Source organism: Solea senegalensis, linkage group LG4 (genome assembly GCF_019176455.1).
Source record: "Solea senegalensis isolate Sse05_10M linkage group LG4, IFAPA_SoseM_1, whole genome shotgun sequence".
NCBI classification, from domain to species: domain Eukaryota; kingdom Metazoa; phylum Chordata; class Actinopteri; order Pleuronectiformes; family Soleidae; genus Solea; species Solea senegalensis.
This window is the reverse complement of record NC_058024.1, coordinates 18,805,458-18,822,230: the sequence shown is the minus strand read 5'-3', so window position 1 is coordinate 18,822,230 and position 16,773 is coordinate 18,805,458. Positions and strand designations below refer to the sequence as shown.

At 40.4% G+C, this 16,773-nt stretch overlaps 1 pseudogene; it reads right to left on the bottom strand.

Moving 5' to 3' along the window:
• Positions 1-271: 271 nt before the first annotated feature.
• On the bottom strand, positions 272-15,024 carry LOC122768435 (annotated as a pseudogene).
• Positions 15,025-16,773: the final 1,749 nt, after the last annotated feature.

Below are 16,773 nucleotides of genomic sequence, written 5' to 3'. Positions count from 1 at the left end.
GGGGGTTTAATTAAGGTAAGTAATCTGGTGCATCATGTATTTTCCCATTCCTGTCTTTACAAATGAAGCCAGAACATCTCCACCGCCCTCTAGTGGTAACATGAAGTATAGGTCATGAACCAATAAGTGGAAGGAAGAATCAGCTGGTGATTGGCTGATGAACATGGAGACCGAGTGATTAAAGAACAATTCTGATTTGGACATGGTGGATTTCAACAACAAGAAAAGGCTGGTGGCTTCAAAAATAAGAAAGAAATGTGACAGAAGCAGGTGAATCTCAAAAGTTTATTTTCAGTTTACAGTTAAACAAAGTAATAAAGTTGATAATGCACTACAGTAATAACACCATTGTGTGTATATTTTGGTTACAAGTCGAGCAGTTTGGCAGTCACAGTGTTGTTTAAGGCAAATTGGAGAAGAACTGAACACATCAGTTTGAGCTGATAAAGTAAAAAAGAGGCTGCTGAATACACCAACTAATAAAGAAAAGGAAAAACAAAAAGCCAGTAAAAAAAAACCAAACCACAGCATATAATCACCCCTCACAGATAAACTCACTTTAGCGATGGCAGCAGCTACTTCTCTATTTAATTGGTCAGTTGTTTGGCAACTATCTCAAATATGTTTGATAAACAAATTTGTCTATCCCCCAAACTTATCTAAGGTGAACCTGTAGAAGTTAGTAAAAGGCCATCGCTGGCTGGTAAAATGTGTCACTCTCTGTCTCCACGGACACAAAAACAAAACCCTGCCATAGTGAGAAACCGGCAGAGAGAGAGAGAGAGAGTCATGTGGAGCCGACCGGCTTAAATCCGGATTGTGTGTGAACCCATTTGACAGTGGATTGAATGTAACAGTCATTTGTCTGTATTTAAAGGTTACACACTACAGCTTTAAAATGAACTAATTCACCTCCTTTGATATGTGCAACCCCTGATGTTTGCTTTTAATCAGTTGCGTAAGGGATGGGGAAGTTGTTGATGATCTTGCTGCCGTTTCTTTCAGCTGCCATCACAGTAAAGTCAGCTATTTTCTGTGCAGAGTTTAGGTGAGAAATGCAAATACAAATGCTTTAACAGAGCTAAGCAAAATCTAATGTAAACATTTGAGGTTATTATTAATGCAATTTATATATGTACGTATGAATGTAAAAAAACCAAAAACATTTGTGAATACTGTTCCAACACTGGTGACTTTTTGTCTGTCATTAAACTACGCATGATAAACATCAAACAGAATATTTATGAAGAAATGATTCTACTGTATAGGTATTGGATAATGTTCATAATGCCATTCAGTCTGACCAAGAGACAGCGTATGTACTGCAGTGTAAACATTACAAATTAAAAGATTAAAAGCCAAGTCAGAGCAGCTTTTTAAAATGGCAGCATTTTGGTGGCAAATTCAATTCATTTCAGTTGAATCACAGGGCGATCACTGAATTCACTTTATAGGTCAAATTATTATTATTTCTTTTTGGAAAACCAAGCTCTGAAGACATTTAACAGGTCGTATATGTAAGAAATGCATCATATTAAGTCATTGTGATGTGTCATCAGAGATTAAGGAAACATGGTAAATTGAAATACTGGCTTCATTGACAACAATGGTAAGCCAGTATACTGACAAAATAAAGTCTTATTATGCATACCATACAGAGAACAGAGAGCAGCTAGCTGTTAAGCATCAGAAGTACTGAAGTCGTCACCCCTCTCAAAGACGTCTCAACCAGAGGAGGAGAGACATGAGGGTCAGCAAACGACATGCATCAAAATATAGATAATAATCATTTTCTCAGGGAAGACAGGGAAGCAACATGGAAAACCTTACCAGGTATTGAGAGTTTAGAGATTTCCTTGCTAAATGTTGGAGATTAACGCACATTTTTCAGGATTTTTAAATCTTTTTAACTGGCGGGTGTACATTTATGAGTTTATGGTGTAAAGGTCACTGTTGTGCAAATTTTACATATATCACCCTTAAAGACTCTTCTTATACACGACATATCATACATATATTTAATATCTAAGCAAATCTTTAGTTTTGGCTGCAGTGATTAGAGATGTTTCATCCAAATGGTCAGTCTTTGTGGATCCTGGGAATTTAGTCAAGTGTATTTAACAAAAAAAAACAATCTTGGCTTTTCTTTCTTGTTTTAGTTATCTCTCTCAGGAGAACAACTCCTGAGCCAAACGTACGGTGATGCATGAGATGCACTACGCAGTTAGTTCACAGCCTTACAATAGCTCATCAACATATCACCGAGCTCTGACGATCAAACACATCCACGCAGACAGATACAAGGAAATTCACGTTGACACTTCATGACTCTATGGCTTGAAATACAAAAGTTCTGTACCTGATGACATATTTTGTAAAGAACATTTAAGTGGTTTCTACATTCATTAAAACATGGAGGAAAGCACAACCCGACACCTACTTCTTAAAGACAGAATATTTTGGACAATTAGGTGTCCAGTCAGCACTGAGAAAATACCCGAGTTCCTGTGTAACAGAATTAATGGTGCACACAGGTTTACACCAAAGTATAAAACCATTGGCTCTTAATGAGGAGCACTGATGATGTAAGTGGTGCCGTGTTTTTGACAAGAGTGGGACTGACATAAAGGCAGCAGTGGTTTTTCTTTTGATGCCCAGATTGAGGTTAATTACACAATATTCACTTCAATATTATGAATTCAGTCTGTGTCACAGGAGGTAAATGTTGGACGTGTGTGTGTGTTTATGTGCAGACACTGTATGATGTGTACTACATTTAGACCTCAGCTCCAAACAGCATTTATGAATAGATGGTTATAATTTGGAAACATCTTGTTGCAGGTAATAGTTAACATTTGACCGGAAAGAGTGAAAAACAGAGAAAAAATGATGAGACATGACAGTCGAGTTTAGTTGCGTGTGTGTGTGTGTGTGTGTGTGTGCGTCTACTGAACGACACAGCAGCAGGTTGCTGGGTAGTTGTCAGCGCTGACTTGGTGCTCGTTGCCGTAGACGAAGTAAACATGAGTGTCGCTTTTCCACTTGTAGTTCACCTTGGTAATGGGGATCAACTCAACCCTCTGCCTCTAAGAATCAGACAGTGAGAGACATACATTTGAAGGAATAGGTTCAACATTTTGGGAAGAATTTTTTTCACCCCATCTCATTCTCAGATTTAGATTCTCATCCATGTCTGATTTATCTCAAATTTATCGTACAGCAAGACAAAATGCCAGAATCTTAAGCCCTAATCTCAGCCTTGGACATTCATTGTCTCTAATGTCTTCCTGTGAGGCCTGTGTTCTCTATCTGCACCATCTGCCTGAACTGAAAGCATGAGGTTGTGGTCAAAACCAATCAAAGTCAGAGAAGGGGCGGGTCTTCACCTCTGATTGGCTCTAATCCGGATAATCCTGTACACTGCTCCCTGTTGTGTGTGTGCAGCTGTCGTGAAACGCAATAGACTGTAATTCAATATGAAGAGTAATAGGCTTATACCAGAACCTCGCCAGAGAAGGCACTAAAAAAAGTACCATGTACCAGGTACTATCACTAATGGAAAAAAAGAAAAAAAAAGTGCAGCGCCGAGGCGAGTCGTGCCGGGACCATGTAGTGGAAAAGTGGCATAAGAGAGGATGTATCTGAAGTAATTACCAAGAAACCGAGCAGAGGATGTTTTACTAATTTACTACACTTTACTAATACTGATGTACAATTCAAACTTTATTTCTAGAGCACCTTTAAGTGCTGTACAGAAGGGGGCACAGGTTACGAGATGAGAATAAAAACAATAAAATTATAGTAATTATTTAAAAACAATATAACATAAAATGTGCATGTGCTCATTTATGAAACACCAGGGAGAAGAAGTGGATTTTAAAGGAGGATTAAAAGGTCTCTAGGGTCTGGGAGGTTCTAATATAGAGGGGGAGACTGTTCCAGAGTCTGGCAACAGCTGTGGCTGACTGACCGGTCACCTCTAGTCTGGTTTTAGGAATCTCCACAACAGTTGGTCAGAAGACCTTAAGGCTGTGGTTGGGGTGTGGCGAAGCAGGAGCTCAGAAAGATACAGAGGGGCCATACCATACAACACTATATACTGTATACTGGCTGCCTCTAAATCCAGCGGCTCACTTACCTGCTGCAGGATCCTGGAGTTCTGGGCGAACTTGCTCTGGTGCTCTTTGATCAGTCGATCGGAGGCCTCACCAATGGCGGCACTGGGGAACCCGAGCAGTGGGTAGATCTGAGAGGAGACAGACACACAAATATTTCTCTGGTTTATCTGGTGTTCTTAAATTAACCCGGGACCTTTACTCTAGCGCTAGCAGAGGGACAAACTTTACATCATTAGTCTCAACTGTGCTCCTGTCTTTTAGCAACTTATTTTAAAATGAAACATCCTACAAGAGAATACACAAATATTGTACAGATGGATCAACCGCTAATTCAATGCTTTATAATGTTTATTTACAGGAGGACAGAAGGAGAGTCTGGATTTTCTGAAGTGTTTAAAGTATTTAAGATTTGGTTAACCCTAAGCCAAAGGACACAAATATGTTAAGGAAAGTTCCCACAGCTGTAGAATCACTCGTGTGTGTGTGTGTGTGTGTGTGTGTGTGTACCAAGTAGTTGTTGTTCTTGAACAGCTCCTTCCCGCTCACTGAGCGAAGGTCATCGACATTTAAACCAGAGTCCTGCTGCACCAAATGGTCATCCACATGGTTAGTCCTAAACACAAAGATACACAAATATGTCGTGAGCTGTAACTACACACAAATGTGTTCACACATTAACAGGTATCCACATACACAGACGTGACCAAAAGAACTGAACTACTAAATTTTCATCTTGACCAAAGTAATTCCCATTCACTTTCTTGATCTATGTCAGACACAATTTTAAGTCTGATGTTTAAATCTAAGGTTTATCACACTTTTCCTGTGCAAACTGCTCCAATTCCATCGTGTTTGATATGATCATTTTCTTATTCAAAGACATTAAACTGGATTAGGATCACAACAGTCTTATGTTTTCTTCTAGTCCTGCTTGTTGTGGGTCATTTACTTGTTGGAAGAGCCGTAGACAAAGCTTGTTTAACTGGACAGTTGTATGTTACTGCAGAATGCCTTAATAATCTTTGAAGCACCCTGAGGCAGATGCAACACAGCTTCAATATAACAAACAATCCTCTGTGTTTTCCAATAAGGGTGTTTCTCTCTGAGCTTCTGTTTTTCTTCTGTGAACACAGATCTGATGAGACTTCCTGAAACCTCTTTTTTGTTTTTTTGTTTGATTATGTTTAATCAGTTTCCTTTGCTACTCCCTCTCCAGCTTTTCATTTCCACTCTTTTTATGGTGAGCAGAGCCTCATGTCATTAAGGAGGGAGGATAAATCACCTTTAGTCATATTTTGTGTAAAAAAAAAAAAATGTTTCTTTCCATTTAAATCCACATCATGCTATATTACTTATATGGCACTAGAGGGAACCAAAATGTTATCCATGACATTTCTGCTTTTGTTTGCTTCTTTCAGCCTAGCGGAACAGATCAGATGTTGTGTAAACACATTTTAGAGAACCTCTTCTCAGACTTCAGCATCCTCTTCAAGGCCATTATGAACCTATCGTCATCTTTCATTTCCCTATTTCACTGATCCAGAGTCATGAAGGGCTAGACCAAAGAATATCTAGACAAGAAAGACACGCTGTCCGTCAACGCTGATGCTCATGAGTCCATGTTCAGAAAGAAATTAGACTTCTTCAAGGAACCACCGGGACCATTTTGAAAGTCCCCATAGACCTTCTTCAAACACCACTAACATCTCCTTCAGGACCACATAAATGAGAAACACTTTTTTTTCACTCATCATTTGAATCTACTCAAGGGTTAGTACATTAAGGATGATCCTTTTTGGAGGAGAAATGTTAGACAGTTAAATAATTATGTATACTGGCTACGGCTCAGTGGTAAATGCATCAGCATAAATATAGATATATAGATATTTAAGGTTGGGACGTTCTTCTGAAATAGGTATCAGACAAGGGAAAAACGAGTATTGAGCCACCCCTTCGACACTACATCATCCTCAAAAACCTCTGGAACTGATTCTGTCAACATCTAAATGCACATCTGGAATGTTCAAGAACCCCCTGGTAGCTTCACAAGCCTCTCCAAACCAGGTTCAGAGTAATTCAAGTATCAGTACTCACCACTCCACTTTCAGCTGGATGAACGTCAGCAGTTGTCGTTTTCCGTTACAGGTTGTGCAAGGCTTTGTTGCATGACCGTCGCACACTCTACAACTGAACACACACACACACACACACATTCAGCAGATTTATTCTCTATATATGTTAAAGATGAGAGCAGGTATTTCTTTCTTTATTTTATTCTATTTTATGTAATGAAAATGACTTTATAAAACAGTGTTATAATTACTCTGCTGATATCTGACAATGCACACCCAGGTGCTGAAGAAAATCAATTGTCATGCGATCATGTTAACTGATCATTTGGGTTTGATGTTCTGAACAAAAGGACAGAGAGAGACTTAAACTGTAGAACGTGATGTAAAGCTAGAATCTTTATATCCATTTTCCCATCTTTCCCACTGTCGGTGCTACTGCTGCTGGTGTTGCCGCCCATACTTTAAGCCCCACCTCCACCACAACGTCCACATGCAGGCTCCAACTCGGTGTTAATGATGTTTGCTCATCACTCCCCAATATGTCTATGTATGCACTTCTGTGAGGAGAGATGACGTAGGAGCAGAGACACCAAAACTAAACCATTTGTATATCAATGCAATAAACATTTCAATCATGACTTGTCTGAATTACAAACTATTAACTATGTTATCAAACCACCTTTTGATACTGTACGTGATATAATTTATAGTGTTTCAAAATGACCTTATTACTTATTATTGATGGTTAGACATGTGAGGTCACTCATTGAGGAAAGGTATGAGATTTCCCTTATGAACTTTGTTTGTTTTTTTACATCCAGGCTTTAAATCCATTTAAATGGTCTGGTGACCATCACATTTAGATGTAATGGTCACCAGACAAAATCCCCACTCCCTGCCCCACCCTGCAGTGCTTACTTGTCCTTGCCAGTGCCATTGCAGGTGGTGCAGTTTTCGCCATTCTTCGTGCCAGCGCCGTTACACACCCAGCACGGTTTCTACAATCAGACAAAACCCTCAGAAATGTCAACAGGCGAAGCAACAGCTCAACTGTGTCAATCAACAAACAACCAAAGTGACTCACGTGTCCATTTCCATTGCACTCTTCACACGGCATGGTCCCTGATGCATGGCAGGTGTGGCAGTCCTACACACAGAATTCAATTCACTTTATAAGTATTAAAATCAGACATACTAATAACAAAAACCGTTTGGGACCATATTTTTTGGAATCAATCAATCAACCCATTTGTTTATACATACATTTCCTCAGCACAGCATGGTAAGTTGGAGCATTATTGGTTAACATAGGACTAGCACTTGTCCATCTTGTGCAAGCTTCTGAATGCATCCAACCTAAAGCTCTTTACATCTCTGCTGTACTATAGCTGCACCGCAAGAGGGCAGCGTAAAGAGCAGTGCAGTTGGCTTTAAAATAAAATCCTGTCATGTCGCTCTTTCCCCCTGCAGTTGGTAAAGGGCAGTTGCGTAACGTACAATTGTTGACCAGCCAACAATACTGGTGAACTCTGAAGCAGGACAATTAATGTGCAAACAACCGTGTCTTCAGACCAGGCAAAAAAGACACATAGACACATTAAAAAAACCCTACAGGAGCTCCTTGAAGGATCCCAGTCACCTCAAGGACCATATGGAGACTCCTGAAAGACCTCTAGAACTTCTTGAAGGATATGCTACAAGTTCTGAAGGGACTAAACTTTCCCCAATAACTGCTCTGTGTATGATTTCCATGACAGTAGCTTTGTTTTACATCAGAGCTTAAATTTGACTGCAGGGAAACTCTGCAGCCAAATCAGTGTTTGATAGACAATACGAGACCTTCCAATCACCTTGATGGAGGAGGTGTAGGGCACCCGGATCTCCTGTTTTTTATCGATGAAGAGGTCGGGTGGTGTGGCTGGGACCTCCCAGGGCCGGGGGGCAGTCTGAGTGTAGAAGTCTGCAGGCTCACCTGCCAGTCACACAAGAGAGATGTGTTACCCACCTGTCAATCAAGACAACCAGTCTGTAGAAGTCAAAGGTTTGTGGGACCACTCAGTTGACCTGGACTCAGTGAACGTCTCTAGACGGTACTATTAAACACATCAAAGTCAACGTTATTATCTAAATGAATACAATTATGGAAACCCCAGTTTTTAACAGAATAGAAATGGAATTGGACATATGAAACACAGTTTTTGAACTAAATATGATCATGACATGATAACAAAGGCATGTTTGATCATTTCAAAGCAGACAGGCTTTGAGTTTTCTTGATATTTCTGGATGAATCTCATCAGTTTGTCACCTCATGTATGTAAAATGAAAGCACACACATTCATACCGCAGCTTAGCACACGTGAAACATGAGCTGCTGGACAGCTGTTACTGATTAAAATAGAATCTTCCTGTCAGTCAGACTGATTTAGACATCAATGTTCTCATCACATCTGCAGTTATGGTTTGTTCTAGGGCTGAGTGATATATACAGTACCTTCCATGTGACAGGATATGTAAGGTTTATCGCTTTCCAGCCAAAATACACCAGGATATGATTTTACTTTTGTCAATATCGCCCAGCCCTAGTTTGTTCACATGATTGTCACATGACAGTCTCCAAGGTCATGTGACAACCATGTGAGAGTCAACAGAGTTGCACATTCTAAAGCTGTATTCTGAGTGAGTGCAGCATAACAAGCAAACAAAAATAGCCTGCCACGTCACAGCATCATAAACAGAGTAAATATAAGATTACCCTGTAGGTGTTGAACGGCTCCATTTTGGTGATGACTCCATCTTTGGCCGGAGCTTTATTGTAGCAGCAGTGAGAAGACGCAAAGCTCTTAAACGCCTCACGAGCCACATCCTCCTCCAGAGATGGGATGCTACAGAGCACAAGCGCACACACACACACACACACACACACACAATGTGACACGAGTGTCCAACTGACGATGTCTGGTTGGTTGTAACAGGCAAGTGAACCTACGTCCAGCTCTCAGGTGCAGGCCCAGGTTGAGGAGGGGCTACAGGCTCCATGGGCATAGGAGGGGGCAGATAACCACCTGTAGCAATGACACATCTCAGTATCTGCAACTATGTGATGACTCTGAAGACTTGCTGGTGGTTTGGTGGCCACTTACCTCCTCCAGCCACAGTGCCCTCGTAGCCGGGCACAGAGTTGAACATGTTAGCTGGCGGTGCGGTGGAAGGGGGATACATAGCTGACACAAACAAGAGAGCAGGAAAGAGCAGTTTACGCTTGATCATCAAGGCTTACAGCAACAAAGAATAGAAGAACATGAATCTCAAACATCTTTATTTCCTGGTTTATAAGAGCCCCGAGTTACAGTTAAATCAGTTTAGATTTGTTATGCCTCTTGTGGAGTTGATGACGGTTTTGTGTAAGTTACCTCCCAAAATAAATGAGTAATTAAAAATGTTTAAGTAATTAAGGAGGAGTCAGTTTGTTTCTAAAATATATATATTTTTTAAATAATCTTTAAAAAAAAGTTGTAAAAGCCAGTATGTGTAGTCCTTGCATTTTGGAATAAACATGACCAATCCTTTAATTTCAGCATGGAATGATTGACCCGTCTACCTGTGCACACCCGTGGAGCCTTACAGAGACCAGCTTTAATTCTTTCTCAACTTATATAACACAGGAAGGTGTTATTAGTTCTCAGGAAATTAGGTTCTCAGGAAACTCATGTGGATATGTAATGTGTGTCATCGACCATTGGGGTCTACAATGCCACAACACCCAAAAGAGAACAGGACGTCACATGTTTACTTTACACTGCCACAGTGGCAGGAAAAGCTTTTGCACTGCACTCTTGAAATTCACAGAGATCAAGCAGTATATTACAAAATAAAAGCACATAAAATAAAAAAAGATACTAAAACTAGTAAATTCTGTACCTGACACAAAGTAAGCACTAAGTAGCATCTGTTGCCTGTGGGTTCCCATCGTCCCTTTGATTGTCCTCAACTGTTTTCATATCCTGGGACACAACATCTATACCATAAGGGAAGGGCTGAACAATTAATCGAAATGTTATCGAAATCCCAACACAGCCTACTGCCATTTTAAAATCACAGGAGGTGCAATATTTGTGTGTCAAAATATCATTTTAGATTCATTATTGTCTTGATCTATACACATCTTACACTACAGACTGAGGAGAACAGCTTTTGTTTCTCACAGATCTGCACAAATATCACACTGTAATTGTTTGAAATACAGTATGTCTTTCGGAATAAAAATGAAAATAATGATTAAAATTAGCATTCCCTCCCATTTTACAATTGCAATTGCAATTCCTGTCAAAAATAATTGCAATTAGATATTTATTCAAAATCTCTCAGCCCTGATATATGGAGTTAAAAAGCACAGCTTCCTGCAGAAATGGCATCATTCTCAGCTAATGGAGCTCTATAACAAAACCACACACACCACTCACAGGTGCGACTGCCTTCACCACAAATACTGTACAACACATGTCATGTGATGCAGCTAACATGTATAAAGTAAGTGGGGTCAGACTTTGAACAGCCATGTACATCTCATCCTTTGTTGGACCGCTTTGCAAAAGACCATTTCACCACTTGATTTCATCACCTTAGAAAACTGGTGACATTTGGAAGCGAGGCAACATCAAACTTCTCTATAAAATCATTTCAACAGGTCTCAGTCTGGAAATTCCCCAGTATTGTGACACTCCTCCCACAGGCCCCACAGCTACTGCAGCTGTTCCAGTAAGTCAGGTTTTCATGGTGGGCCCGCTAATGTGAAACCAGAGACACCTAAACTAAGACAGAGGAACAATCTTAACTTACAGGGAACATAAAGGCAGAGAGACTTTGCTTTGTGTTCATTGTCAGGTCACAAAAACACATTTTTATCTGACTCACTGCTTTAATTCAAAACAATGCATTTTACACACTGCTTTGTTACTTACATTTAGGTCAAACTTCACACTGCTAGCTGAATCGTGAATGTTCATGAGTATTGGGACACCCACCGATTGTTACATTACATGTTTGTGCAAGTAGTGCCACTCAAAAAGATGAAAGAGGTCTGTAATTTTCATCATAGGTACACTTCAACTGTGAGAGACAGAATGTGGGGAAAACAATCACATTGGATGATTTTTAAACAATTTATTTGTATATTCTTGCGAGAAATAAATATTTGGACACCTACAAACAAGCAGGAATCCTGGCTCTCCCACACTTGTAATTTCTTCTTTAAGAAGGTCTTCTAATAGTGGCACCTGTTCGAACTGGTTATCTGTATAAAAGACACCTGTGCACACCTTCAGTCAGACTCCAACCTCCATGATGGCCAAGACCAGAGAACTCTCTAAAGACACCAGAGACAAAATTGTAGACCTGCACAAGGCTGGGATAAGCTATAGAACAACAGGCAAGTAGCGTGGCGAGAAAAAAAATCAACTGTTTTCGCAATTATTAGGAAATGGAAGACATACAAGGTCAATAACAATCTTCCTCGGTCTGGGTCTCCATGCAAGATCTCACCTCGTGGGGTTAAAATGATCTTGAGAATGGTGAAGAATCAGCCCAGAACTACACGGGGGGACCTGGTCAATGACCTGAAGAGAACTGGGACCACAGTCACAAAGGTTATGGGAAGGTCATGGATTGAAATCCTGCAGTGCCAGACAGGTTCCTCTGCTTAAACCAAAACATGTCCAGGCCCATCTAAAGTATGCCAGAGGCCATCTGGATGATCCAGAGGAGGATTGGGAGAATTTCATGTGGTCAGACGAGACCAAAATACAACTACTCTATTTGGTAAGAACTCCACTTGCCGTGTTTGGAGGAAGGGAAGGGAGGGAGTGGCTCTATAAGAAGCATTTCAAGGTCCTGGAGAGGCCAAGTCAGTCTTCAGACCTCAACCCAATAGAAAATCTGTGGGGGGAGTTGAAAGTCTGTGTTGCCTAGTGACAGCCCCAAAGTATCACAGATCTGGAGATGATCTGCATGGAAGAATAGGACCAAAAAATCCATACAAGACCTTGGTCCATATGTTTGTCAACTGCAGTCACAGACATGTTGCTAATGTTTCACCTTCTATCCCGCCCGTGTGTGTGTGCGTGTGCTGAATAAAATCCGGATGTTTGTATGCAGCCCAGTCTCTGTAAATGGGAAACATGTTGTTTGGCTCAGAGCCACACACCAGTACTCTACTTGATCAGCAACAGTGGCCATTTGTGCTTGTGTTATTTGGACTGCTGCAGAATTGCAGAAAATGCTATGGAAGAAAAAGTATGTTTAATATTATTTGGAGCATTCTGATTCAGCTATAAGAAAAAACATGGTGGCTTAGGCGTGGCAGGGAAGGAACAGTTCACATTTGGGCTGGAGTGACTCATCGATTACTAAATGAATAGACAACTATTTTGATAACAAATTAATCATGTTATTTTTTTTTTTTTAATAAATCAAACAATTGGCCAAGTTAAATGTTAATATTTTCAGGTTGTTTGTGCTTCATATAACAAAGAAATGAACTCTAACTGAAACTGAATCCACAGATTAAACAATTATGAGAATAACCGTAGTTGCAGCCCTAGTTTAAATATGATTTCTTGAAAAAAAGTGAAGGACTCCACCTTTAAGTCCAAAGCACACGCATCCTGTCTCAGTAAATCCCTTTTACAAACAGTGCTACAGCGTTGAAGACACTGGACTTTTTTAAGGCTTGCTGCTAATGGTGAGTGTGTCACTCTGTTACCTCTGTTCAGGAGGCTATGATTCTATCTGCGTGCAACACAAATTTAAAAAGGTCAAGTTGATGTAAGGGGGATAAAAGTTACGGAATAAATGATTTGATGTTGTAGTGATATATATAAAAAAAGATTTGTTTACTGCCAATTATGGGTGGGAATCACAGAGCACCTCATGATACGATACCATACATGGTTCACGATACAAACAATATCCCAATACAATGATTCTGTGATAATCAATATATTGCAAGACAGTCATAAAGCAATACATCACGATATCTGTCTAACTGAAGAAATTTCTCTATTTAATTACAACATAGAGACCAAAGTGCATAAAGTCTATGTATTGAACGCGGATGGAGCATCTCTTAAAGTAGCTTTCTCAGCCATCATCCCACTGGATTAAGGTTAGGTTAAGCAGGTAACTTCTGCCCAAGTTTCCCCTCATTCATTGGTGAGGAGACATGAAGTAGCGACGCCCGGCGAGTGAAACTGGTAGAGACTGTTTACTTAAGAGCGCCTTAATTTGTAAAAATATCAATATTTTCCCTGGATTATCGATTATTGCACTGCATGAGGAAGGACGACGATATATCACCAAATCGACATTTTGACCCTCCCCTGTTCTCTGCTTAACCCGTTAAAACTACAAGACGGGCTGAAGATTCAGCTTTGAGATCCGTGGTAGGATCAATCTCATAATAGACTCAATGGACTTGATTAGAGGCTTACTCACCATGGCGCAAAGGTTTGAATGTAGCAGACTTTTACAGCATTAAGATCTGTTGACTACCAATGAGCAAATGCTGCTTAGCATCTTTAGTCTCCACCTCTCAGTTTTCCGTGAGTTTCTGCTCCGTGTGAAAATCACTTCACAGACTGTTAAAACTCACTTTGTAGAATGTGTCACGGTGATACACTTTTTGTCAAAGCCATGTTAACGTCCTGCACATACTGTCCCACTGCTCTGTCTCTGGATCACTGAGGCTACAAAACACTGAGCCTCAGTGGGAGGTTCATGATGCACACAGAAGGTATGGAGATAAAAGATATCGATGTTCACCAAGCACTCAAGGTCTTATGTGTGAGTCTCCACTCATATGGATTGTGGGAAACATAGTATCTAATGTTCTTGGATTATGGCCCTCAGGCCTAACTGAGAATCAGAGAATCTCAGCATCTGCTGCAAAGACTTTTCGAGACAGCGAGGGGAGTAGTCTCTTCCCATCTCTTTCCTCCTTTAATGCAACAATCTGTCCTCTTAAAGCAGGCAGAATGCCTAAGAAATACTCTGACATAGGAGTGAAGATGTGAAGAAGACGTGGAGAAGGTACAAAGAAGGAGAACAGACAGAGGAGGAGGCTGGGAAGGTAAAGAATAAGGAAAGGAGGGGGCGATCAGTCAAGGAGCAGGAGAAGGGAAGGAGGAAATATAGTGCGAGGAGAAAACCAGGACAAGAAAGAGGAACAGAAGGATATCCAGACTTTTTATATCAAATCTACTTAGATTTGTTTATCTATCTATCTATCCATCCATCAAAATGAATAGAAAATGTATAAATAAGCAAACACATCTATTTAAAGCCTTCATTAAGGGTATTTGGTTTCCTGGTGAATTAAAACTGTAACTCTGCTCAGTCCGACAAATAAAACCAGGTCAGACCTTAAATAAAGGCTGCTGCAGTTAATGGAGTTAAAAGAAGACCAAATGTTGACACTGAGAAGTTAAAACCCATGTAAAATACGTTGATATTAACATAAAAGCGCGCAGATACTGGACTAGTGATTCTGTGGGAGGCTCCTGCAGACGCAGAATGTCGTGCAGAGCCACTTATCCGCCTGTGCCCTGCAGCAGCAGCAACAGCAGCAGTGTAGTGTTGTTGTTTTTTTGTTGTTGTTGTGGTTAATTTGTTGACCTGTATAATGTTTATGTCCCGTGTTCAATGTCGTCTCTTACCTGCGCTGTTCATCCTGCTGCTGTATGTGGATCAGGCGGACCAGACCAAGCTCATTGTGTAGACCAGACTCTCGTCTCCACGTTAACGCTACGCTGTTGCAGTTGCAAGTGTCTGCACAGCTGCAGTGGAGGCCACGACTTCCTGGCAAACCTTCAAAGTAAAAGTCGAGCTGACGAACAATCCTAAGTGGAACAGAATCAATAATAGTGAAATAATCAAAAAGTAAGAAAAATACCACCTTGACTATTGGTAACATATTATTACAGCGTATTGTTACAGCAGCAAAGACAGTAATACATAATAAACACACATTTTCACATCTATGAGTGTATGTAGAAACACATTTACTAATGTAAAAATATGTACTAATGTAAAATTCATCCATCTTCTACTGCTGTGCCAATCTCAGCTGACACAGGATGATAGGTGGGGGACATCCTGCACGGTTCGCCAGGATGTTGCATGTTTTTGGAATGTGGGAGGAAGCCAGTGAACCCAGAGAAAACCCACGGACACACAGGGAGAACATGCAAACGCCATGCAGAAAGGCCCCTGTTCCATCCGGGTCGCAAACCCAGGTCTTCTTGCTGCAAAGGCAAGAGTGTTAACCACTACACCAACCACCAACATTCACTATAAAATATAATTTGCAGACAGTGAGAAACCGGAATATATATAGCATGAGCTTGATATTTACAGTGTACATGAAATACTGTCATTTGTAAATTACACTGGTGATATTGCACATTATTGCACAAAGTGGCACTGAGAGCAGTGTTTGTTGTACAGTCTTACAGCAGCAGGGAGGAATGGCCCGTGCTACAGCTCCTTCAGACACATTAAGATGCTTCAGTTTGTCACTGAAGGAGCGGCCCAGTGCTGCGATGGTGGGAGACGTTTTCCATCATAGATGATAGTTTGGCTATCATGCGCCTCCTCTCTCCCACCACCTCCACTAACAGGATGAAGTGAGCATCCCAGGAATAGGATCAGTCTGTCCAGCCTCTTCCTGTCTGCAGTTGAGATGCCACTGCCCCAGCAGACTTCTCCAAAAAAGAAGATAGCTGATCACCACAGAGTCATACAAGGTCTTGAATCGCACTCCCTGCAATCCAAAATAGGCTTGAACAATGAATCAAAATGACCATTCCCTCTAATATTACAAATCGTACCGCAATCGCAATTTCAGTCAAAAATAATCGCAATTATCGCAATCGCAATCTTCTCTGACCCATCCTGTAGAGGGCAGCAGCGTGGTCAGTCCAGTCCAGTTTATTGAATACCCAGGTAATTATAAGAGGTCACCATGTCAGTGTTGTTCACAGGCGTTGGTGTTGATGTTTTTTTTTATACTTAATATTAAAAAATATTACATCTCACATTTTCACTTTGCTGTTACTTTATTGTTTTCTTAGTTGAATAATGAACCCATTCACAAACAGTGCTCTCAGTGTAGCCTACAGGTCAACCATTCATAATTATACTTAGATTCAACAGTTGAAGTAGTGTCAGGCTTTTATTTTGAAGGATAATGTGTTTTTGTGCAGTAGCTTGATGCTTTTATACTCCAGGAATGTCGGCCACGCGCCATCTGGATTCGATTAATGAGGGAGAAAAAAAAGACGTGTACAAAATAACAAATCTGAGAAAATTGTCTTCATGACCTTTTGTTTTTCTTTAAATCCTACACCAACAGTGAAATAAATGCATTTTTATGTCATCTGGTTAGAACTCGTTATGACACCAAAGGTATATGAAGAAAATGATTATAAAATGTTGCAACGATTACAAGTCTAAACAATCATTTCCATTATGTAAGACTGTGGTAATTGTCTTAAAAATGACCCACAATCCTGCTGCTGCAGTTCAAA